At 47.2% G+C, this 26,066-nt stretch overlaps 1 protein-coding gene across 3 annotated transcripts in view; it reads right to left on the bottom strand.

Annotated features, from left to right (window-relative positions):
- cacna1g (calcium channel, voltage-dependent, T type, alpha 1G subunit) overlaps positions 1-26,066 on the bottom strand; it is a 541,990-nt gene that overhangs the window by 348,836 nt on the left and 167,088 nt on the right. The gene's annotated exons all lie outside the window — the stretch shown is intronic.

The following is a 26,066-nucleotide window of genomic DNA, read 5'->3' as shown; positions in this document are numbered from 1 at the left end:
TGGGGCCTCAACTATTTACAATCTGCATTCGTGACTTGGATGAACAGACAAGCTGCATTGTTGTCAAATTTGCTGATGTTGTCAAGATAGGTCGGAAAGCAAGTTGTGAGGAGGATACAAGATGTCTTCAAAGTGATATTAAACAAGTGGGCAAAAAATTGGCAATTGAGTATAATGTGGGAAATTGGGAGCTTATTCACTTTGGCAGGAAGAATAGACAAGCAGAATATTATGCAAATGGAGAAAGACTGAAGGATGCTGACAGACAGAGGAATCTGGGTGTCCTTGTACTTGAATCACAAATTGTTAGTATGGAAGTGCAGCAAGTAACTGGGAAGACAAATTGAATGCTATCCTTTATTGCAAGTGAGATAGCGAACATAAGTAGGGAAATATTGCTATAACTGTACAGGGCATTAAGTGTCACTGGCTGGGCCAGCATTTGACGCCCATTCCTAAATTACCCTTGAAATGAGTGGCTTGCTAGGCTACTTCAGAGGGCAGTTAGGAGTCAACCGCATTGCTGTGGATTTGCAGTCACATGTAGGCCAGAGCAGGTAAGGACGGCAGATTTCCTTCCCGAGAGAATATTAGTGAACCAGACGGTATTTACACCAATCAATGATATTTACATCATCACCGTGACTGAGATTAGCTTTCATCTCCAGAAGTATTCATCAAATTTAAATTTCACCAGCTGCCATGGTGGAATTTGAATCCCTGTCCCCAGAGCATCAGTCTGATATTAATCTTTGGATTACTAGTCCAATAACATTCCCACTGCCGGCTCCTCTTCAAATTATGATGCCATGATCTTTTCCTTTTAACTACAGTAGCGCAAAGTTTTGTTCCTTTTAAATGTTATGAAAATTTGGTTCAAAAATTGCCCTCATAGGGCCTTGTGGCAGAAAGCAATCAGCAGCGTTAATTTGGCAACCTGTGAGAAAGCTGTTGGGTATCCATTGGCAACACAATCAAGGAGCTGAGGCATCCACAATCATGAAGTCTGTAAAGAAAAGGTGGAGGGTCATGTCTCTAGATAGCTAATGGATGGACCCCCATAGAATCTTACCTCAGAGGAATCGCTGGAATAATAATAGGATAATTAAAGTAAATTCCAGAGGGCTGTGGCATACCTTTCAGTTGTCCTCGGAAAATTGATTGAGCCTTCAGAATTGCAAGCTTTCTCATCTAAGGTGTCCAAATTTAGTGTCGGAAATGGTCGACATGCCGGAAAAGGGCGAGGGTTTGACCTTGCAAGATCTCCACAATGGACACCGGGGTGTCAGAAATGAAAATGTGAGCACGCAGCTACGTTTGTTGGTTGGGCCTGTAGACTGACATTGAACGGTTGGCCTGACAATGTACCATCAGGAGCTCCAGAAGCTGCTGATGGCCACACCCCTCCATCTTTGGGAATGGCCTGGGCGATCATGGGCACGGTTTCATGCCGTTTTTGCTGGCCCGTTTCAGAGTTTGATGTTCCTCCTCCTAATTAACGCCCATTCCAAATGGCTGGAGGTCCACAAAATGGGGGCAACCACCTCCAGGGTTAGGGACAATGGCACACCTTTTACAAGTGAAGAGCTCTCTTGGTTTCTGAAAGCTAATGGAGCACAACACATCCGAACTGCCCCCAACCCCCTGGCTCCAAATGGACCAGCAGAAAGGGCAGTCTGGATGCTCAAACGTAGGTTGCGGAAACAGTTTTCACTGGGGTGGCTCCGGCTGATGGGACGGAGGCTTCAGACACACCCTTAGCATGGTCTTCCCTGATGTTGGCGGGAAGGTGCGCCACAATCAGGACCTGCAAGGGCATTTCCCTGTCTGATTGATGAGGGTAGGGCAGTGGATATTGTCTACATGGACTTCAGTAACACCTTTGACAAGATCCCTGATGGCAGTCTGGTACAGAAGGTGAAGTTGCGCGGGACCAGAGGTGAGCTGGCAAGATGGATACAGAACTGGTTCGGTCATAGAAGGCAGAGAGTAGCAATGGAAGGGTGTTTTTCTAATTGGAGGGCTGTGACTAGTGGTGTTCCGCAGGGATCAGTGCTGGGACCTTTGCTGTTCATAGAACATAGAACATAGAAAATACAGCACAGAACAGGCCCTTCGGCCCACGATGTTGTGCCGAACCTTTGTCCTAGATTAATCATAGATTATCATTGAATTTACAGTGCAGAAGGAGGCCATTCGGCCCCTTGAGTCTGCACCAGCTCTTGGAAAGAGCACCCTACCCAAACTCAACACCTCCACCCACCACCAAGGGCAATTTGGACATTAAGGGCAATTTATCATTGGCCAATTCACCTAACCCGCACATCTTTGGACTGTGGGAGGAAACCGGAGCACCCGGAGGAAACCCACGCAGACACGGGGAGGACGTGCAGACTCCGCACAGACAATGACCCAAGCTGGAATCGAACCTGGGACCATGGATCTGTGAAGCAATTGTGCTATCCACAATGCTACCGTGCTGCCCTTAAGAACAAATAAATCTACACTATATCATTTTCCCGTAATCCATGTACCTATCCAACAGCTGCTTGAAGGTCCCTAATGTTTCCGACTCAACTACTTCCACAGGCAGTGCATTCCATGCCCCCACTACTCTCTGGGTAAAGAACCTACCTCTGATATCCCTCCTATATCTTCCACCTTTCACCTTAAATTTATGTCCCCTTGTAATGGTGTGTTCCACCTGGGGAAAAAGTCTCTGACTGTCTACTCTATCTATTCCCCTGATCATCTTATAAACCTCTATCAAGTCGCCCCTCATCCTTCTCCGCTCTAATGAGAAAAGGCCTAGCACCCTCAACCTTTCCTCGTAAGACCTACTCTCCATTCCAGGCAACATCCTGGTAAATCTTCTTTGCACCTTTTCCAGAGCTTCCACATCCTTCCTAAAATGAGGCGACCAGAACTGTACACAGTACTCCAAATGTGGCCTTACCAAAGTTTTGTACAGCTGCATCATCACCTCACAGCTCTTAAATTCAATCCCTCTGTTAATGAACGCGAGCACACCATAGGCCTTCTTCACAGCTCTATCCACTTGAGTGGCAACTTTCAAAGATGTATATATCTTTCGTAGTATATATAAATGATTTGGTGGAAAATGTAACTGGTTTGATTAGTAAGTTTGCAGACGACACAAAGGTTGGTGGAATTGTGGATAGCGATGAAGGATACAGCAGGATTTAGATTGTTTGGAGACTTGGGCAGAGAGATGACAGATGGAGCTTAATCGGACAAATGTGAGGTAATGCATTTAGGAAGATCTAATGCAGATGCGAAATATACAGTAAATGTCAGAACCCTTAAGAGTATTGATAGGCAGAGGAATCTGGGTGTACAGGTACACAGGTCACTGAAAGTGGCAATGCAGGTGGAGAAGGTAGTCAAGAAGACGTATGGCATGCTTGCCTTCATCGGCCGGGGCATTGAGTTAAAAAATTGGCAAGTCATGTTGCAGCTTTATAGAACCGTAGTAAGGCCGCACTTGGGATATAGTGTTCATTTCTGGTTGGTACACTACCAGAAGGATGTGGAGGCTTTGGACAGGGTACAGAAAAGATTTACCAGGATGTTGCCTGGAATGGTGGGCATTACCTATGAGGAGAGGTTGGAGAAACTTGGTTTGTTCGCACTGGAACGACGGAGATTGAGGAGTAACCTGATAGAAGTCTACAAGATTATGAGGGGCATGGACAGAATGGATAGTCAGAAGCTTTTTCCAGGGTGGAAGAGTCAATTACTAGGGGGCATAGGTTTAAGGTGCGAGGAACAAGGTTTAGAGGAGATGTACGAAGAATGTTTTTTCACAGAGGATGGTGGGAGCCTGGAAGTCGCTGCCGGAGGAGGTGGTGGAAGCAGATATGATAGTGACTTTTAACTGGTAACTTTGAATAGGATGGGAATAGAGAGATTAGGTCCCCGGAAGGGTAGTGGGTTTTAGTTCAGATGGGGAGCATGGTCAGTACAGGCTTGGAGGGCTCAAGAGCCTGTTCCTGTGCTGTAATTTTCTTTGTCCTTTCTTCTTTTTTCTTGACGTTGACCACCCAGGCTCTTTGTACCAGGTGATGCAGTGTACGTCTGAAACGGCGCCCAATTGAATTCTGGAACCGTCATCTGTCAGACAGTGCTGGTCTCCTATGAAGTGCAAATCCAGGGTCGCGTAATGTGAAAGCATTTAAATCACATTAGGTCCAGGCAACCGATTCTTCGTAAAATTCCTCGTGAACGAAAAATTCTTGTCCAGCTGAATCTGATGCCTGAATGGGCCAGAGCAGAACCCCGCGGGGGTCAAGACACTGGCATGCTGGTGCAGTGGTTAGCACTGCTGCCACACGACGCCGAGGATCCGGGTTCAATCCCGGTCATTGTCCGTGTGGAATTTGCACATTCTCCCCTTGTCTGCATGGGTCGCACCCCCACAACTCAAAGATGGGCAGGGTAGGTGGATTGGCCCCCCTAAATTGTTCTTTAATTGGAAAAAATAATTGGGTACTCTAAATTTATGTTAAAAAAAAAGAGAAGTTGTCGCCACAGATTCGGATGTGGAGACCCAACCGTCGGTGGTCTCTGACAGGGAATCTACAGTACTGCAGCCTCCGGCAGAGAATCCACCTTGGCGTTCCAGTCAAATACAACGTTCGTCTTCCCGGTACAAACCTCCCGATCGTGTGCCGCGGGTGCACTATGCACAGCTGGATACGAAGCAAGTCCGGCGCCCACCATCTCCGCAGTTGTCGGAGGATTCTTCGGACTTTGGGGGAAAGGGGTCTCATAACCCGCTCGGGAATTACGAGGTGGCAATGATTAAACTCTCCGTGAGTCTTGCTGACAATGAGCTCTCCCTTAAAGGGGCCGGGGAACCCTAAACCATGTACAGTTTTATGAAGTTGGCCAGTTAGGGTATCGACGGGAGAGACCCGGCTGGGATCTTTCGTGCTGCATAAATAATACTTATTGTAATAAAACTTTATCTCCTTTTAACAACTCAGCATGGACTCCTTTTGAGGTCTATAAAACTAAATTCATAGAATAAGTCATTATAGACAATAAGTGTTAAATTAATAGTGCTTTCTTTATTTAATTCTTGTTTAAAATAAAGTCTTTGTTTAAAAATGTGAAATCTTGTTGCATAGTTCTGTTGGTTAATTGCCGTGTGTTTGGATTTCGTCTTTAAATGTTAACTATTCCTAACTGGGTCATAACAGAAGGTGCAACTGTGTTTAATGTTGATGACATTCACATGGCGAACACTACACTCCCCTAAGTTAAATACCATTTGCCAAATGCCCCCCTGACACATCAAAATCTGCTTGTAGCCATTTAGTCTCCTCCAGAAACTTAACACCTGCAAAAGTCCATACATCATCCACACACATGTGGACCATTCCCCTGATACCTTGATCTAGATTGTTTGTATGGTCCTGTAGAGAGAGAAGTGATCTTCAACCCTTCAATCCATGGCTGGATGTTAATTTGACTGCCAGAAGCAACAGGACTGTACAGTAATCCAATCCAGTTGGTCACCCCAGTCCCATCAACATAGTTGGCAGCGGACTAAGGAAAAGTGATTGATTACGCTGCTAATTTGGAAGCAATACAGCTTTGTAGCCCTGACATGAGTGAGTTATTAGTCCACGAGGATCCTGTTCCTCCTGTTGCATGTCTCATACACTCCTGTCGAATAATTGCTACCTCTTCCATTGGGACTTTCTGGCTGCAGTTTCAATTAATTCAGACAAAACACATTTGCGCTGCAATGTCTGTTACACAAAACACTCAGAGACTCGAACAAAAGGTAACAAATCATTTTTGTTGTCACTCATATTTCAATGAAGCTGGAGTGCTCCCTTTGGAGTAATTTGTCCCATTTCCAGAGTTACTGACTGGCAGCCATGAACATCCATTAACCCTCTCAAGTGATATAATAGGACATCTGTGGCTTTTCCTCAATCCATTTTTCATGCAAGAATTTTTGTGTCTGTGTGTGTCAACAACGAAAGCCAGGAATTCAAAGCATTTAAAGTTTTGGCTTTTAAGTACAGTTTAAGTGATAATTCCAGGATCCTGAGATACATTCGCGGGGATGGAAATACAACATTGCAGCCCTAATTCTACGATCCTACGATTAAATCCTGTGAATGTGGCAGCTGCTCATAAAACGGAATCATAAATTACCCCCTTTATTTCTTTTTTCAGATAGTTTATTTGTTTCATTGCCAGCCGGGAAGGAAAAGTGGGAAAGACTTGCTTTTCCTGACCATCGGACACCCCAGAATGCTTTGCCGATGTCAATGAAATACTTTTGATGTACAGTCAGTGTCATAATATTGGGAAAATGGCAGCTCATTGAACAGCAAGGTCCCACAAAAAGCAATGGTACAACGCCCAGGTAATCTATTCTTTGATGGTGTTGATTGAGGGATAAATATTGACCAGGTCACCAGGATAAATCCCCCTGGTTTACCTTGAAGTAGTGCCCTCGGATCTTTGACATCCACCTGAGAAGGCACATGGGGCCTTGGTTTAACGTTTCATCTGAAAGACAGCACCTCCAACTGTGCAGCACTCTCTCAGTACTGCACTGAAATGTCACCATTGATTTTTAATCCTCAAGTCCTGGAGTGGGACTTCAACCCAAAACCTTTCTGAATCAGAGGTGGGAGGTTCTACCAACTGAATCACGGCTGACATTAGTTGGTAGCACCTCTGTTCCTGAGCTGGAATATTAATAGTTCAAGCTTTAAACCAGGACTTTGGTGCAGAAACTCCTGAGATACACTACTGTGCGCACTGAGGGGAGGTATTCATTTTTGGAAGTACCATTGTTAGCTATTGTTCACGTGGCAAACTTAGCTTCAGTCTGCTTGATTGCACCTGGACAACATTCCCCCCTCAACAAATACCACAAGAAATAGGTTGATAGGCTCATCCATCACTTTGCTAATCATGAATAATGCTGGCGCAGTCTAACTCTGTGTTTTGCTGGCCTACATTAACAGCAATCACTACACGATATCCAGGCTTGGACTGACAAGTGGCAAATAACATTTGTGCCACAAAAGTGCCAGGCAATGACCAGCTATTTCATATCAATAATTGTCAATCCCACCTTGTGTGGCACAACTGATTTTCACTGTCACTGTTTCATCTAGCTGGTGGTGATCTTGATCTTTCCAGTGGAGCCATTTTAAGGGTTGGCCTTGCCTGCATTCACTCCGGGCACTGGAAGGAGCCTTGCTGTTTTGGCCGAACGGGAGAGCCACGGAGCAGTAGTTCTGGAACTAAAAGAGGAAGGCTGGGCTGTGGGTATGGGTCGGGGCTGGGGTGGGGTGTAGGATGGGCGCAGTCATAAAGGAGCGGTCATAAAGGAGCGGAGCATTTTGAGCAAAAGCAGCGTGAAAAAATGTAGGAAAACTAAAGCCAGAAATTTTCCAAATACAGATACCTAACATTGGGAGATCAGCATGTAGCGATTCCTGTAAATGACACTGGTTATCGTGATCTTGCCATAAAGATTCAGCAAACCAAGCACTGAAGTTAATTCCTAAATTTCTAAACATGAATGATATGCCCTCCTCCTCCATTTTGCCTTTTCCCCAAGTTTTTAAAAAAATGGTCTTCTCACTCCCAACAGCCCGCCCATGCCAACCATACTGTGGCATAGGCAGCATAATATTCATGTCAATCAGCTTGGGACAATTAATGTGCCTAACTGCTTGTGTATTGTGGAGACCGATTTGGGGGTGGGTGTGAAGTTGCCATGCAAACCACCTGTAATTTGTTACGTGCCACTCTGCCCCCTGTCGAAACCATGTCAGCAGGTGGTGGGGGCATAACTTCCAGCCCGGCAATGGGGAGATGCTGAAGATGCAAATAAAAGGTTTATAAGGATGTCACCGTAACTGAGAAACTACAACTACCAGGAAAGCTAAACAGGCTGAGTACCTTTTTGCCTAGAAAACAGAAAGTTGATTGGGTGTGTAAGGGTCCTTCCTGTTTATTCCCTTGTTCCCCCTTTTGTTTATTTTTGCCATTACATTTTTAACCCATGGATTATTAATGGACATCTGGCTTTGGGGCAGCCTGTGTCTTTGATTCGGATGGAGGATTTTGGCAGGGTTTGGTGTGGGTGGTCACTGTGTTGGTCTATGCTGGTTCTGGCAGGGGCTGTGGACTATCTGGTGCCAGTGATGGGAATTGTCTGGGACTCGGTTGGATTGATGTGGCTGGTGGCCAATGATGTGGCAGGTGGTGATTGGATATTATTGCACTGGAAGACTTTTTGGAGGCCCGGAGGTCCAATTTCGTTTCAGTTTTGATTCTGGCGGCCTGGATGGAGGGGTCTAGCTGGCTCTTTCTTAAAGGTGTCATGATATCCACATCAGCATATCATGGTGCAATCACACACACACTGATGGACAGGTAGTTGGACCAATCAGCACACACATAACATCGCAGCCAATCACCAGTGAGAGCACACGTACTATAAAACAGGGAACACCACAGTTCCCGCTCATTCTACCAGGAGATAGCTCAGAGCACAGAGCTCACAGCGTGCCACTCAGACATAGACCATGTGCTGAATGCCTCACTAAGATAGTGATAGGGCTGGGTCCACAGGTTAGCTGGTGAAGCACGTACCCAAGCCAGCAGTTAGTAGTTGTCGTTGTTAAGACAATAAAACAGAGTTGTACCATCTACAGCCGTGTTGGATCATTTGTGCATCAAAACACCCAACACGACAAAAGGATCTAACCGATCCTCTCCAGAAGGCCACTCTGGGAGCAGACTGTCTCTCCAGGAAGTTTGGATGCCGTTCTCTTGAGAGTGCAGCGGCCTGAAGTAAAACCATGAGCTGGAAGCAAGGTTTGATGTGAAATAAAGTGTCCCTGCAGAAAGATACAGGCCTGAATGTGAACTTCATAGAACATAGAACATAGAACAATACAGCGCAGTACAGGCCCTTCGGCCCACGATGTTGCACCGAAACAAAAGCCATCTAACCTACACTATGCCATTATCATCCATATGTTTATCCAATAAACTTTTAAATGCCCTCAATGTTGGCGAGTTCACTACTGTAGCAGGTAGGGCATTCCACGGCCTCACTACTCTTTGCGTAAAGAACCTACCTCTGACCTCTGTCCTATATCGATTACCCCTCAGTTTAAAGTTATGTCCCCTCGTGCCAGCCATATCCATCCGCGGGAGAAGGCTCTCACTGTCCACCCTATCCAACCCCCTGATCATTTTGTATGCCTCTATTAAGTCTCCTCTTAACCTTCTTCTCTCCAATGAAAACAACCTCAAGTCCGTCAGCCTTTCCTCATAAGATTTTCCCTCCATACCAGGCAACATCCTGGTAAATCTCCTCTGCACCCGCTCCAAAGCCTCCACGTCCTTCCTATAATGCGGTGACCAGAACTGTACGCAATACTCCAAATGCGGCCGGACCAGAGTTCTGTACAGCTGCAACATGACCTCCCGACTCCGGAACTCAATCCCTCTACCAATAAAGGCCAACACTCCATAGGCCTTCTTCACAACCCTATCAACCTGGGTGGCAACTTTCAGGGATCTATGTACATGGACACCTAGATCCCTCTGCTCATCCACACTTTCAAGAACTTTACCATTAGCCAAATATTCCGCATTCCTGTTATTCCTTCCAAAGTGAATCACCTCACACTTCTCTACATTAAACTCCATTTGCCACCTCTCAGCCCAGCTCTGCAGCTTATCTATATCCCTCTGTAACCTGCTACATCCTTCCACACTATCGACAACACCACCGACTTTAGTATCGTCTGCAAATTTACTCACCCACCCTTCTGCGCCTTCCTCTAGGTCATTGATAAAAATGACAAACAGCAACGGCCCCAGAACAGATCCTTGTGGTACTCCACTTGTGACTGTACTCCATTCTGAACATTTCCCATCAACCACCACCCTCTGTCTTCTTTCAGCTAGCCAATTTCTGATCCACATCTCTAAATCACCCTCAATCCCCAGCCTCCGTATTTTTTGCAATAGCCTACCGTGGGGAACCTTATCAAACGCTTTGCTGAAATCCTTCGATTGAAGGCCCTGTTGGTTGAGGAAGGGTACAGGTACCTTGCTGAGGAAGTGGTACAGGTGTCTTGTTGAGGAAAGGTACAGGTGTGTTTTTAAGGAAGAGTGCAGTTGTGTTGTGAGGAAAGGTACAGGTGTGTTATTGAAGGAGGATAGGGTACATCTGTGTTGTTGAGAAAGATACAGATGAGTTGTGAAGGAGGGGGTACAGGTGTGTTATTGAGGAAGGATAGGATACAGCAGTGTTGTTGAGAAATATACAGGTGTGTTGTTAAGGAAAGATATAGGTGTGTTGTTAAGGAAGGGTGCAGGTGTGTTGTTGAGGAAAGATGTCGGTGCGTTGTTAAAGAAAGATACAGGTGTGTTGCTTTTTACAATTTAAAAAAAATAAACTTAAGAGTGCCAAATTATTTTTTTCCAACTAAGGGGCAATTTAGCATGGCCAATCCACCTACCCTGCGCATCTTTGGGTTGTGGGTGTGAGACCCACACAGATCACAGATACGGGAAGAATGTGCAAACTCCACACAGACAGTGACCCGGGCCACGATCAAACCCAGGTCTTTGGCGCCGTGAGGTAGCAGTGCTAACCACTGCACCACCGTGCTGCACAATACTGGTGTGTTGTTGAGGAAAGACACAGGTGTGTTGTTCAGGACAGATACAGGTGTGTTGTTCAGGACACATACAGGGTGTGTTGTAAAGGAAGGGGTACACATGTGTTATTGATGATGGAAGGGTACAGCTGTGTTATTGAGAAAGATACAGGTGTGTTGTTAAGGAAGGGTGCAGGTGTGTAGCTGAGGAAGTGTACAACTATGTTGCTGAGGAAAGGTACAGGTGTGTGGTTGCGAAAGATACACGTGTATTGTTGAGGAAAGGTACAGCTGTGTTGTTGAGCAAGGGGGACAGGTGTGTTGTTGAGGAAGGGGGACAGGTGTGTTGTTGAGGAAGGGGTTGCGGCGTGTTGTTGTTGAAGGAGTATAGTATTGTTGAGGAAGTGTACAGATGTGTTGCTGAGGAAGGGTACAGGTCTGTGTTGAGGAAAGATACAGGTGTGTTGTTAAGGAAGGGTGCAGGTGGGTTGCTGAGGAAAGGTACATGGGTGTTGTTGAGGATGGGTACAGATGTGTTGTTGGTAAAGGGTACATATGTGTTGATGATGAAGGTTACAGGTGTATTAATGACAAATTATATAGGTGTGTTGTTGAGGAAAGATACAGGTGTGGTGTTGAGGAAAAATACAGGTGTGGTGTTGGGGAAAGATACAGGTGTGTTGTTGAGGAAAGATAGAGGTCTGTTGTTAAGAAAAGGTTCAGGTGTGTTGCTGAGGAAAGATATAGGTGTGTTGTTGAGGAAAGGTACAGGTGTATTGTTAAGGAAAGGTACAGGTGTGTTGTTAAGGAAAGGTACAGGTGTGTTGTTAAGGAAGGATGCAGGTGTGTTGTTGAGGAAAAGTACAGGTGTGTTGTTGAGGAAAGATATAGGTGTTATGTTAAGGAAGAATGCAGGTGTGTTGTTGAGGAAAGGTACAGGTGTGTTGTTGAGGAAAGATATAGGTTTGTTGTTAAGGAAGGATGCAGGTGTGTTGTTGAGGAAAGGTACAGGTGTGTTGTTGGTGAAGGGTACAGGTGTATTACTAACGAATGGTATATTTGTATTTGTTTGTTTATTGTCTCGTGTACCGAGGTACAGTGAGAAGTATTTTTCTGCGAGCGGCTCAAACAGGTCACTTAGTACATGAAAAGAAAAGAAAAGAAAAAGAAAATATAATAATAGGGCAACACAAGGTCCACAATGTAAGAGAGAAAGGTTAGTGATAATGTTAATGTTAGAATTACATTTTAAAAGGTTAGTACGATTATAAGAGATGTAAGATTTGTTTGGGAGAGCTCGCAGAGAGTGCCTCAATCCAGCGCCATCTTGCTTTTGTCCACCCATTTGTGTTGTTGAGGAAAGACACAGGTGTGTTGTTCAGGGAATGTACCGCAGTGTTGCTGAGGAAGGATACAAGTGTGTTGCTGAGGATGAGGTATCGTTGTATTGTTGAGTAATGGTACAGGCGTGAATGAATAATGGTGCAGATATGTTGTGGAGGAAGAGGAACACGTGTGCTGTTGCGGAAAGGTACAGATGTGTTCTTGAGGAAGGGGAACAGGTGGGTTGTTGAGAAAGAGTACAGATGTGTTGTTGCGGAAGGGTATAGGTGTGTTGTTGAGGAAAGGCACAGGTGTGTTGTTGAGGAAGGGCACAGGTATGTTGTTGAGGAATGATACAGGTGTGCTGTTGAGGAAGGGTACAGGTGTGTTGCTGAGGGAGGGTGCAAGGGTGTTGCTGATGAAAGGTATAGGTGTGCTGTTGAGGAAGGGTGCAGGTGGTGTTGAGGTTGGATGCAGGTGTACAGTTGAGGATGGGGTACAGGCGTATTATTGCCGAATGATATAGATGTGTGGTTGAGGAAAGATACAGGTGTGTTTTTGCTGTAGAGTACAGATGAGTTGCTATGGAAAGGTACGGGTTTGTTGTTGAGGAAAGGTACAAGTGAGTAGTTGAGGAAAGATACAGATGTAGAGTACAGGTGTGTTGCTGATGTAGGGTACAGGTGTATTATTGAGGAAAGGTACAGGTGTGTTGCTGAGGAAAGGTATGGTGTGTTGTTGATGAAGTGCCCAGGCATATTACAAACAAATGGTATAATCTCTATTTTTAAAAAATCTTTTTATTGGCATTTTCAACATTAGGTACATTGATGTTTGTGTTTATTTATTATACAGCGTAACGCAAAAAGGTATTGTCTTACTTTCTTTATTTACAGATTGTTGCCGTCTAGTTCGGCATGTCCTCCCCCCTCCCTGCACCATCCCCGCTCGCCCCCCTTCTCCTGTCTCCCACCCCCTTGATATCTTCCTTGATCGATACGGGGGTTCCCCCCTTTTTTTTAGTGGGTGAGTGGGGGGGGGCCGAGTTCCCACCTCCCCCGTATTGTCCCCCTTTGCCCGTCTCTGACTCTCTGCCCCTTTCCCCCCTCCTCCCTGGGTGTGCGTCCTGCCATTGCTCCTTGTCTTTTTTTTGGTATAATCTCTTTATGTGCCACTGTCATCACCCCTCCTAGACTTAATCACCATTGTTCCCCACCGCCCATCCCACCTCCCACTCCACTTGGGCCAACTGCTCCTCGTTGCCCTTTGACACACTGCTCACCTTTGTTCTGCCATTCACACATTTTAATCTCTTTATGTGTCACTATCAGCACCCTTCTTAGCCTTAATTACCTCATTTACATTCCTTTTATCTTCTGCCCTCAATATCTTTGTCAATCTCCACCTTTCACTGGCCTCCTATCCAGCACCACCCCCCCCACCCCCCACCCCACTACAGTATAAATCTGACCCCATTTCCAGTTTTCTCTAGCTTTGACAAAGAGTAATCCAGACTCAAAATGTTAGCTCCTTTCTCTATCCACAGATGCTGTCAGACCTGCTGAGATTGTCCAGTATTTTCTGTCTTTGTTTCAGACTCCAGCGTTTGCTGTAATTTGCTTTTATAACTTTGATTGTACATCATCTTTCTCCAATGAACACTATTTCTGGTGAGGCCGATATATCTGTAAAGGTCTATTCTAATTCTAGTGCGTCATTCAGAGCAGCTGAAGAAATTTATTTGATGTCTCCGGCCCGGCCCTATCGTTGGGGCCGTCAACAGCTTATCAGCAACCTCTTCACGTTCCACATTTCCTTTCTGATATAATAGTTAAATTTACAGTGACACTTACTACAAAGCCCTCTGTTAAAATGTCACAGTCATCAGTTTGCGGTCTGGGTCAGCTACTGACAGCGAGATTGTTGTGAGATTTGAGCACCAGCTCAGCAAAGATCCTTGGACGCTCCTGCGTGCCTGAAGGGGGCCTAACATTAGAGTGAGCATGGGATGCCCCTGAAGCTTAGTTTGTCCCATCTACGTAGCAGTGAGGTTATGAATCACCAGCATCTCTACCCATGAACTCAGAGGCAGTCAGCAGTTAGTTCTGGAGGGCAAGGGACCCTTTGTTTGGCAGAAAGCTAAAAGCGCTTACACATCTATTTTGACAGTAAATGCACCTCTTGGAGAATGAAAGGCAAATTGTCTGCTGCATTTCCTGTACTACACCAGGAACAACCCTTCAATGGTAAACTCATTTCCTTCAGACTGGTGTTAACCTTGTCTTAGTGGTACTAATCTCACCTCTGAATCAGAAAGTTGAATGTTTGAGAGGACGGAATAGGCTGATACTGCAAATCTGCTGCCTCTTTTCCTGACATTACAACAGCGACTACACTTCAATAGTCCTTCATTGGCTGCAAAGTGCTTTGGATTGTCCTGAAGTCATGAAAGGCATTATATAAATTAAAGTTCTTTCTATTCTTTTTAGGAGCCAAATTGACTCTTCGAATAGGATTGACAACCTTCTGGAATCGCTCTCAAGACTTTAACGATTAAAGATCAATCTCTTGGATACTGTGGCCAAAGTCCCTGGGGAAATCTCAATGGATCAGTGAAAAAAAATTATGGGGTAAAATTACTTGTCAAGTTCAACAACAATTTGCATCGTCAATAACCTGGTGAAATGTCCCAAAGTGTTTCACAGGAGTGTTGTTAATGACAACAAGCTACATACAGAGACTTTGGGATAGATAATCATGTAGCCACCTGGGTTGGCCACTTCCCGACTTTAAAATGGAGATCCGCTAAGAATGCTGGGAAATTCAGTCAAACGCAGGAAAAACAAGCAGGTGCAAAGTTTCCTGTATATCAGAACTTGCAGGAATCCAGACAGCACTGAAACTAACAACCATCTACATATTGATGAGCGATCCCTGGGAACAATTGGAAACAGTTAAGATAAACAAGGCCAAGCCAGACTCCTCGGCGCCAGCAGGAGCCAAGACAAAGGAAGGCCAACGGATACTTAGGAAGCGCCCAGTGATCAGGGTACAGCTCCTGTATTGGAGAAATCGATCCAAGTGATCAGAACTTAGTCCAATCACTTGGAACCAGGTACGGGGTCCGCCCAAAAGGGCACAAAGCCCCTGGGGACTATAAAATAGAGTCCCCAAGTTCAATTCATCCTTCTTGGCAGGGCCTCTCAGCAGCTCGAAACAACCCTTGACTGTGACCTGCCTAGCAGCTGCACCAACCAAGTAAGTCTCCAGTCAACGCACGCTATGAGATAGGTGCTCCTAGCTACCAGTCTATACCAGCTTTGAAGCCTGCAGACTCAAAATCGAACAAAAGGCCATTTGTTCCCCTGACTTGATGGGCCAGTTCCAAAGCTAAGTATAGTCCTCTTAGTGTTAGAGATAGTCTAGTAAGTAGAGTTTTATACATGAGTAGTGATTGACTGTGAATAAATGTGTTTCGATTTGAAACTTACTAACTGGTGTATTGAGTTATTGATCAGTACTTGAACTTGAACCTCATGGTGGTATCATAAAGATACCTGTCGACTCTAGTGCAAAGGTTATAAAACAGAGCAAATTAAGTAAAGACACAACAAGCAACAATCAGAAGCTTGGTGAAGCTGTAGGCTTAAGCTGCATTTGAAAGTAGGAGAGAGTGGACCAACAGGGACATTTAGAGATGGAATTGATTCATTTAGGACTGAGGTGCTGAAAGCTCATTCGCCAATACAGAGTCGATTCAGATAGGTCAGAATTTGAGAAGCAGAGAGATCGTGATGGAGGGTTGTGCAACGCAAAGGGGAGCCGGGGCCAGGGAGGAATCATAGAATCAGAGAATTTACAGTGCAGAAGGAGGCCATTCGGCCCATTGAGTCTGCACCCGCCCTTAGAAAGAGCACCCCACTTAAGCCCACTTATCCCCATAACCCAGTAACCCCACCTAACCTTTTTGGACATTAAGGGCAATTTAACATGGCCATCCACCTAACCTGCACATCTTTGGACTGTGGGAGGAAATCGGAGCGCCCAGAGGAAACCCACGCAGACACGGGGAGAACGCGCAGACTCCGCATACTCAGTGACCCAAGCCGGGAAATTAACCTGGGACCCTGGAGCTGTGAAGCAACTGTGCTAACCACTGTGCTACATGCTGCCCTGTTTGTAATGTAGTGATATGCCTGTAAGCAATATCGTAGATAGCTGGTGGTGTGACCTCCAACCAGCAGGTGGTGGTACAGACCCGCCATGCAGTCTCAAGACAGTGATCATTTGACAAGGAACTCAAATATAAGTGCGGGCAGATCCGGTGATACAGAGATGGTTATACGATATACATGAGGACAGTCGTGCATAGGGGTAGTTCCAGGGGAATATAAAGAAACTCCATGATAGCTTGCTCTGTATCAGATCATTACCTTGCCACATGTGAATTAATAAAGATCCTAGTTTGGACAAGTTACAAGCTGTTCTGTGGATTCCTTGCTAGACAACAAACACCGAACACAACATGTCCCACCACCAAGAGAACCTATTTAATGATTTTGCAATAGAGTCAGAGTCAGAGAGGTTTACAGCATGAAAACAGGCCCTTTGGCCCAACTTGTCCACGCAGCCCAGTTTTTACCACTAAGCTAATCCCATTTGCCTGCATTTGGCCCATAATCCTCTATCCCCAGCTTTCTCATATAAATGTCTAAATGCTTTTTAAAAGACAAAATAAATTGTACCTGCCTCTACTACTGACTCTGGCAGCTCGTTCCAGACACTCACCACCCTCTGTGTGAAAACATTTCCCCTCTGGACACTTTTGTATCTCTCCCCTCTCAAATAATTATGAGAATTTTGAAATTACTGGACTGGGAGCCAATGATGGCCAGTGATGGACAAACGGGACTGGGAGTGAGGAAGGATTCAGGCAGCAGAGCTTTGTATGAGCTTGGGTTTATGGAGGGTGAAAGATGGAATGTCAGCAAGGTGGGAATTGGAAAAGACAAGCCTATGATACAGAGACCTGCAGGAGGAGGTCAGCAGCAGATGAGCTGAGGCAGGAGCCGAGCCAGGCCCTGTTATGGAATCGGGAATAGGCGGACTTAGTGATGCAGTGAAAATGTGGCCGGAAACTTATCCCGTCAATAATGTCAGCTCAATCTGCTTCGAATTGGCACGTAAGGTCCGGGATTCTAAATGCAAGGGAATTAACCAATTATTGATATGTTATCCAAAATCTATTACATGGGTTAGGAGGCAGTTTGACTGCATCAGGCCCTGTCCATAAAGTCACGGCCAAAAGTCAAAATTGTGAAATACTACCGATTGCGCTGGGCTCAAATTGAACTCATGTCCTTCAGCAGACAGACACTGGTAGACACCATTTGGAAGCTTCTCATATCAATAAATATTGAATTTACTCAAAAAAACTGACTCGGTACACCAATAAAGCTATTAAAACTTCCACTGTAGTTTTTAAAGTCGATTTCCGTGATTTTAAATCAGATTCCTCTCAGGTGTAGGCCTTGGCACCTCGGCTAAACATGCTTAATTTCAAGTAAACTCTTTGCCAGCGCTTCTGTTAAAAGTACACCATGGATGATTGTAAGTTTGTAATCTTGCAAAGGTTACTAGAAAATTGGACTGTAATCTAACTGGAGTAATTCCAAACATATTGGCAGCATGGTAGCATAGTGGCTAACACAGTTGCTTCACAGCTCCAGGGTCCCAAGTTCGATTCCCAGCGTGGGTCACTGTCTGTGTGGGTGTGGGTTTCCTCCGGGTGCTCCGGTTTCCTCCCACAGTCCAAAGATGTGCAAGTTAGGTGGATTGGCTATTCTAAATTGCCCTCAGTGTTCAAAAAGGTTGGTGGGTGATATGCCATCAATAAGCACACGACGAGTGATGAATGTAACTGAGGCTTTAATACACGAAACAGCAAGCCTCCTGGCGTCTGGTCCCGAACTGGGGCGGAGACGGAGACGAGCCACCTTTATACATGAGCCTGAGGGGAGGAGCCACAGGCGGAGCCAGCCGGGACAAGCCCAGGCATGTACAATACAATACAATGCAACACAGTGGTTTACCACATTTACCCACTGTTTAAAAAAGAGTCTGGCGGGGGTGAAGTGGTCTTAAAGGTCAAGTCTGTCGGGGGCCTTGACCTTCCGCCTTGATCGCCTCTGTCCCGGCTGTGGTGTGGACACCGGTGTCGAGACCTGCATGTCCGGGAGCGTGTTGTCCTCTTCTTCACCCAGTCGGCGAATGAACGGACATCGCGCAACAGTCACTAGGCAGGAATGTTCCCTTCCAGTTGGGGAACACTTCAGCAATCAAGGGCATTCAGCCTCTGATCTCCGGGTAAGCGTTCTCCAAGGCGGCCTTCAGGACGCGCGACAACGCAGAATCGCCGAGCAGAAACTTATAGCCAAGTTCTGCACACATGAGTGCGGCCTCAACCGGGACCTGGGATTCATGTCGCATTACATTCATCCCCCACCATCTGGCCTGCGGAATCCTACAAACTGTCCTGGCTTGACACAATTCACACCTCTTTAACCTGAGGTTACCCCATCTCTGGATCTGTAAAGATTTAATCACCTGCTAATGCTCGCATTCCAAGCATTGTCTGGCAGCTTTGAATTTGTCTATATATTTGTTTCTGGAACATACCTCTTCATTCACCTGAGGAAGGAGCAGCGCTCCGAAAGCTAGTGACATCGAAACAAACCTGTTGGACTTTAACCTGGTGTTGTAACACTTCGTACTATGGATGTAGGCAGGGAACCCGAACAACGTGAAAAGACTGTGCAGGGCCTTGATGACAGTGGCAGAGGTCATGTCAGGGCACGGGATGGCGAAGGGGAATCTTGAGTACTCGTCAACAATGTTGAGGAAAGGGCAGCATGGTGGCGCAGTGGTAGCACTGCAGTCTCACGGCGCTGAGGTCCCAGGTTCGATCCTGGCTCTGGGTCACTGTCCGTGTGGAGTTTGCACATTTTCCCCGTGTTTGCGTGGGTTTCACCCCCAAAACCCAAAGATGTGCAGGGTGGGTGGATTGAACATGCTAAAATTGCCCCTTAATTGGAAAAAAATGAATTGGGTACTCTAAATTTAAAAAAAAAAAATGTTGAGGAAGTACACGTTACGGTCAGTGGGACCCTTTGAAGTTGATGCTGAGGCGCTCAAAGGGGCGAATAGCCTTTACCAGGTGTGCTCTGTCTGGCCGATAGAAGTGCATTCTGCACTCCTCGCAGACCTGGCAGTCCCTGGTCACGGTCCTGACCTCCTCGATGGAGTAAGGCAGGTTGCGAGCCTTGATTACGTGAAAAGAACGGGTGACCCCCGGGTGACAGAGGTCATTGTGGAGGGCCCGGAGTCGGTCTACATGTGCGCTGGCACATGTACCGCGGGATAGGGCATCTGGGGCTCATTGAGCTTCCCAGGTCGATACAAGATATCGTAGTTGTAGGTGGAGAGCTCGATCCTCCACCTCAGAATCTTGTCATTCTTGATCTTACCCTGCTGTGTGTTATTGAACATGAAGGCAACCGACCTTTGGTCAGTGAGGAGAGTGAATCTCCTGCCGGCCAGGTAATGCCTCCAATGTCGCACAGCTTCTACGATGGCTTGGGCTTCCTTTTCGACGGAGGGGTGTCGAATTTCGGAGGCATGGAGGGTACGGGAGAAGAAAGCCACGGGCCTGCCCGCCTGGTTGAGGGTAGCGGCCAGAGCAAAGTCCGACGCATCGCTCTCCACCTGGAACGGAATGGACTCGTTCACAGCGTGCATCACGACTTTGGCAATATCTGCCTTGATGCGATTGAAGGCCAGGCGGGCCTCGGCCGTCAGGAGAAAAACGGTGGATTTGTTAAGTGGGCGGGCTTTGTCCGCATAATTGGGGAACCACTGGGCACAGCACGAGAAGAACCCCAGGCATCTCTTCAGGGCCTTGGGGCAGTGGGGGAGGGGGAATTCCATGAGGGGGCATGCGGTCGGGCCCTAGGACTCTGTGTTCCTCGATGTAGCCGAGGATGGCTAGGCGGGTTGTGCGGAAAATGCATTTTTCTTTATTATAGGTGAGATTCAGGAGTTTAGCGGTGTGGAGGAAGTGCCGGAGGTTTTCGTCATGGCCCTGCTGGTCATTGCCGCAGATGGTGACATTGTCTAAATACTGGAACGTGGCCCGCAGCCGGTACTGGTTAACCATTCGGTCCGTTTCTCTTTGGAAGACCGAGATCCATTGGTGATGTCGAAGGGGACCCTGAGGAAGTGGTAGAGGCGGCCATCTGCCTCAAAATCAGTGTATTGGTGGTCCTCCGGGCGGAAAGGGAGCTGGTGGTACGCGGACTTCAAGTCAACTGTGGAGAAGACTCGATACTGCGCAATCTGATTGACCATGTCAGATATGCGGGGGAGGGGGTACGCGTCGAGCTGCGTGTACAGGTTAATGGTCTGATTGTATTTGATGTTGATGACCATCGGGTGCTTCTCCCCAGTCTTGGCGACCACCACTTGGGGTCTCCAGGGGCTGGTACTAGCCTCAATGATCCCCTCTCGCAGGATTCGCTGGACCTCCGACCTGTCCCGGGCACTGTATTGTCTGCTCCTGGTAGCGACGGGCTTACATTCCAGGGTGAGGTTTGCGAAGAGCGAGGGTGGGTCGACCTTAAGGATCGCGAGGCTACAGACGGTGAGGGGGGGCAGGGGGCCACCGAACTTTAAAGTAAGGCTCTGGAGATGGCACTGGAAGTTGAGCCCCAGTAATAGGGCAGCGCAGAAATGGGGAACGATGTAGAGTTTGAAGTTAGCGTACTCTACGCCTTGTGCAGAAAGGGTTGCGACACAGTACCCCCGGATTTCTACTGCATGGGATCCGGAAGCCAGGGAGATTTTCTGAGTCGCGGGTAAGATTGGGAGGGAGCAGCGCCTTACCGTATCTGGGTGAATGAAGCTGTCTGTGCTCCCGGAGTCGAAAAGACAGGCTGTCTCTTGCCCATTCATCCGGACGGTCATCGTAGACTTCACGAGGTGGTGCGGCCGGGACTGGTCAAGCGTGATGGAGGCGAGCTTTGGAAGGCAGTCGGTAGGCTGGTCGGAGGTGGCGGTGGCCAGCGGTCGGGTGAGCCAGGCTCCCGGCAGGCAGCGGAGTGGTCCCAAGCCTTGTGGCGGGAGGCAACGGTGACGGCATCCAAGATGGCGGTCCCCATGGGTCGCGCATAGCGGGTGGCAGCGGCGATGGTGTCCAAGATGGCGGCCTCCGTGGGTCACGGTGGCGGTTGGAGGATGCGTTAAAGATGGCGGCCCCTATGGGTTGCATGTGGCTTCCGAAATTGAAGGTGGTGGCGAAGATGGCGGCGCCCAAGGGTCACACATGGCGGGTGGCGCGGCAGCTGGGGGTGGCCCCGACAGGCAGCAGGCAGTGCTGCTGTGCCTAGAGGTTTTAGGGGGAGATCGGGCCTGGCAGGCTTTTGCAAAGTGGCCCTTCTTCCCACAGCCATTGCAAGTTGCATTCCATGCAGGGCAGCGTTGTCTGGGGTGGCTGCCCTGGCCGCAAAGGTAGCACGTCGGGCCTCCGACGTTGGCGGGCCGTTGCGCGGCACAGGCTTGCGTCACACCTGGGTTGAATGATGGCTGTGCCCACGAGGCCCAAGAGGGTGCCACGTGGTTGGAGGTATAGGCCTCCATATTCTGGGAGGCCACCTCCAGTGAGTTGGAGAGTTGTACTGTCTCTGGGAGGCCGAGTGTACCCCCTTCTAGTAATCGCTGGCGGATATAATTTGATTTCATGCCCGCGACATAAGCGTCCCTGATCAGCAGCTCCACGTGCTGGGTAGCCGATATCGCCCGGCCATCACAGTTCCGGCAGAGTACACGCAAAGCACGCAGGAATTCTGCAAGTGATTCCCCCGGACGTTGCCGTCTCATGGCAAGAAGGTGCCTAGCATACACCTTGTTAACGGACTTCACGTATTGTCCTTCAGCAGCATTATTGCCTCCGCATACGCGGGGGCGTCCCTGATGAGATGAAAGACTCGTGGGTTCACCCGTACGTGGAGGATCTGCTTCTTCTGGAGGTCTATGAAATCTTCGGTGAAGGATGCGAGGTACGCTTCGAAGCAGCTTAGCCAGTGCTCAAACGTTTCTGTGGCTTTAGCTGCCTGTGGGTCCAGCTCCAGGCGATCAGGTTTGAGTCATGAGTTCATCGTGAAGTTTAGTGTATTAAATTAATATGCCTTCAATAAGCACATGACGAGTGATGAATGTAATTGGGGCTTTGATACACTAAACAGCAAGCCTCCTGGCCTCGGACCCGAACTGGGGCGGAGGCGGAGACTAGCCACCTTTATACATGAGCCTGAGGGGAGGAGCCACAGGCGGAGCCAGGCGGGACAAGCCCAGGCATGTACAACACAACACAATGCAACACAGTGGTTTACCACAGTGGGGTTACTGGGTTACGGGGATAAAGGGGAATAGGGTGGAGATGTGGGGCTTAAGTAGGGTGCTCTTTCCAAGGGCCAGTGCAGACTCGATGGGTTGAATGGCCTCCTTTTGCACTGTAAATTCTATGATTCTATGTCGGACAGGATTCCACGAAACAAAACTCTTTCAACAAAGAACAAAGAAAAGTACAGCACAGGAACAGGCCCTTCGGCCCTCCAACCCTGTGCCGGCCATGTTGCCCGTCTAACCTAAAATCTCCTGCACTTCCGGGGTCGTATTCCCTCTATTCCCATCCTATTCATGTATTTGTCAAGATGCCCCTTAAATGTCACTATCGTCCCTGCTTCCACCACCTCCTCCGGCAGCGAGTTCCAGGCACCCACTCCTCTCTGTGTAAAAAGCTTGCCTCATTCATCTCCTCTAAACCTTGCCCCTTGCACCTTAAACCTATGCCCCCTAGTAATTGACCCCTCTACCCTGGGAAAAAGACTCTGACTATCTACTCTGTCTATGCCCCTCATAATTTTGTAGACCTCTATCAGGTCGCCCCTCAACCTTCGTCGTTCCAGTGAGAACAAACCGAATTTATTCAACCTCTCCTCATAGCTAATGCCCTCCATACCAGGCAACATCCTGGTAAATCTCTTCTGCACCCTCTCTAAAGCCTCTACATCCTTCTGGTGGTGTGGTGACCAGAATTGAACACTAGACTCCAAGTGTGGCCTAACTAAGGTTCTATACAGCTGCAACATGACTTGCCAATTTTTATACTCAATGCCCCGGCCAATGAAGGCAAGCATGCCGTATGCCTTCTTGACTACCTTCTCCACCTGTGTTGCCCCTTTCAGTGACCTGTGGACTTGTACACCTAGATCTCTCTGACTGTCAATACTCTTGAGGGTTCTACCATTCACTGTATATTCCCTACCTGCATTAGACCTTCCAGAATGCATTACCTCACATTTGTCTGGATTAAACTCCATCTGCCATCTCTCCACCCAAGTCTCCAAACGATCTAAATCCTGCAATTTCCTTCGGTGTTTTATTAATTTTCACCTTCATTTATTAGTTATAAAATTATTGGAGTCGGAAAAATGGCTGTTTGACTGACTATCAAAATTCACCAAATCAGGGGCGTCATTCTCCGCCGGTGGGAGTCTCCGTTTTGCCGGCGCCCGGGGGTTTCCCGACAGCGTGGGGCTGCCCAACAATGGGAAACCCCATTGACCGGCCGGTGTTACGGAGACTCCCGCCGGCCGGTCGGGGCAGAAATGTGGCGAGGCGGGTAGGAGAATTTCGCCCCAAGAGTCTACACATTCTGATTGGCAGAGGAAAGGGCTGCATGGAGGAACAGATTCCAGGAATGTGGGGGAGGGGCGATTGGAGGTAGGGGAGACTCAATGAAATCTCCAGGAATAGGTACAAGCAGAGTTGGCAACACTGATTTATTTTTTAATAATCTTTATTTTCACAAGTAGGCTTACATTACAATGAAGTTACTGTGAAAATCCTCCAGTTGTCACATTCCGCCACCTGTTCGGGTACACAGAGGGAGAATTCAGAATGTCCAATTCACCTAACAAGCATGGGACATATGGGAGGAAACTGGAGCACCCGGAGGAAACCCATGCAGACACAGGGAGAACGTGCAGACTCCACACAGACAGTGACCAAGCCGGGAATCGAACCTGGGGCCCTGGTGCTGTTGAAGCAACATTGTCAGCGACCCTGTACCTTAGTTGCTATGTTGCACATGAAAGTCCAAACCTATGATCCTGTAACTTGGATAAGCTGGGTTTCAGCCAATCTCTTTAGCAAAGTTATGGCAATGGCTAATTGGGAGCAGATCTGCGTGCGGTTCATAGAAAGAAAAAGCTTCAGAAAATTATTTTGAGGGACTTGTGAAAATGATAAATTTACTCGGGGAAGTTTGCATTGCAAGTGGTTAGCTGGGGTAATCCTTGGTGAAGCAAAAATTATGCCAAATGTAATTTAACTACGTTACAACATTTATTGGCACTTTAGTCTTGTCCAAAATGCATGTTGCAAGGTTGCAACTGGTGTTAATGTGACACAGCTGAATTTAAATGGTCCACTGCCAGTTTATTGCACCTCTCCCTCGGAGCCCATTCTGTGTCCAATCCACTGAGGTCAGAGAGCAGAAGGAAGTTCAGTGTAAAATACAAACAATATGATTCACATTGTTTAAATCATGGAGCTGTCGTTTAGGACACTTGAAGTCCTGGACGGAAAACTGGGGACATGATTAGAAGCTAAGAAGCAGTGGTTGCAAAAAGTCCAGTGCATCATTTGTGCTTGTGTGTGGACGGAATTCACACTTTATTCTGATACACAAACCAAAGATAAAGCAAATCTGCTCATCAACTATGTAGCAACAACTTGAATTTATAGAATGCTTTTATAACTATAGAATAGAATCATAGAATCACCACAGTGCAGAGGAGGCCACTTGGCCCATTGAGTCTGCACTGACCATGGTGGCATAGTGGTTAGCACTGCTGCTTCAAAGCACCAGGCACCCCAGTTCAATTCGGGCCTTGGATCACTGTCTGTGTGGAGCTTGTATGTTCTACTCGTGTCTGCGTGGGTTTACACCCACAGTCCAAAGATGTGCGTGTTAGATGGATTGTCCATGATACATTGCCCCTTAGTGTTTAGGCATGTGCAGGTTAGGTTATGGTGTTACAATGATAGGGGGCTGTGGGGAAGGGTCAGTGCAGACTCGATGGGCCAAATGTAGGGATTCTATGACCCCCTGAAAGATGAACCTACCTACCCCCACTCTCCCCTCTTTGAACACTAAGGAACAAGTTTAGTATGGCCAATCCACCTAACCTTCATATCTTTGGATTGTGGGAGGAAACTGGAGCACGCGGAGGAAACCTACACAGACATGAGGAGAAAGTGCAAACTCCACACAGCCAGTCACCCAAGGCCAGAATTGCACCCGGGTTCCTGGGGCGCCGAGGTAGTAGTGCTAACCAGTGTGTCGCCGAGCCACCATGCTGTACATGACGTACCAAGCTGCTTTACAAGTGCGTAATCAGATTAAAACATGAAGATTGAGCTAAAGATGAAAACTTTAGGGCCAGTTGACAAAACACTAGGCCAAAGAAGCAGAGTCTGAAATTAGGACAGAGAGATGGCAGAAGTTTAAGTCATAAGTTTCTAATTCCTCAAGGACATTGTGGCAGTTGTATTCACAATAAGAACTGCTAATTCCCCCCAGTACAATATTCCTGAGTGCAGTGACTCATTGTGAGTCGGGTTCTGAAAGGAAACAGGGAGAGATGGTCCCAGGCAGTTGACTGGCTTGTGGCTGTGTGGCATCAAGGTCAGTTTGATCATCTGATTGGTCCGCTATCAAACATACATTGCTCCATCATCCTTGATTTTCTTTCCCACTTCCTAATTTACCATCAACCAACATCAAAACACAGCATCCGACACTTCTGTGATATAAAAATGTGAGGTATGTTTGTTACAATCTCAATATATTAGGAGGGTGTGGAGATGCCGGCGTTGGACTGGGGTGGGCACAGTAAGAAGTCTTACAACACCAGGTTAAAGTCCAACAGGTTT

The sequence above is a fragment of the Scyliorhinus torazame genome, chromosome 18 (genome assembly GCF_047496885.1).
Source record: "Scyliorhinus torazame isolate Kashiwa2021f chromosome 18, sScyTor2.1, whole genome shotgun sequence".
NCBI classification, from domain to species: domain Eukaryota; kingdom Metazoa; phylum Chordata; class Chondrichthyes; order Carcharhiniformes; family Scyliorhinidae; genus Scyliorhinus; species Scyliorhinus torazame.
Note: the sequence above shows the minus strand (reverse complement) of the source record. Positions and strands in the feature narration are given on the sequence as shown.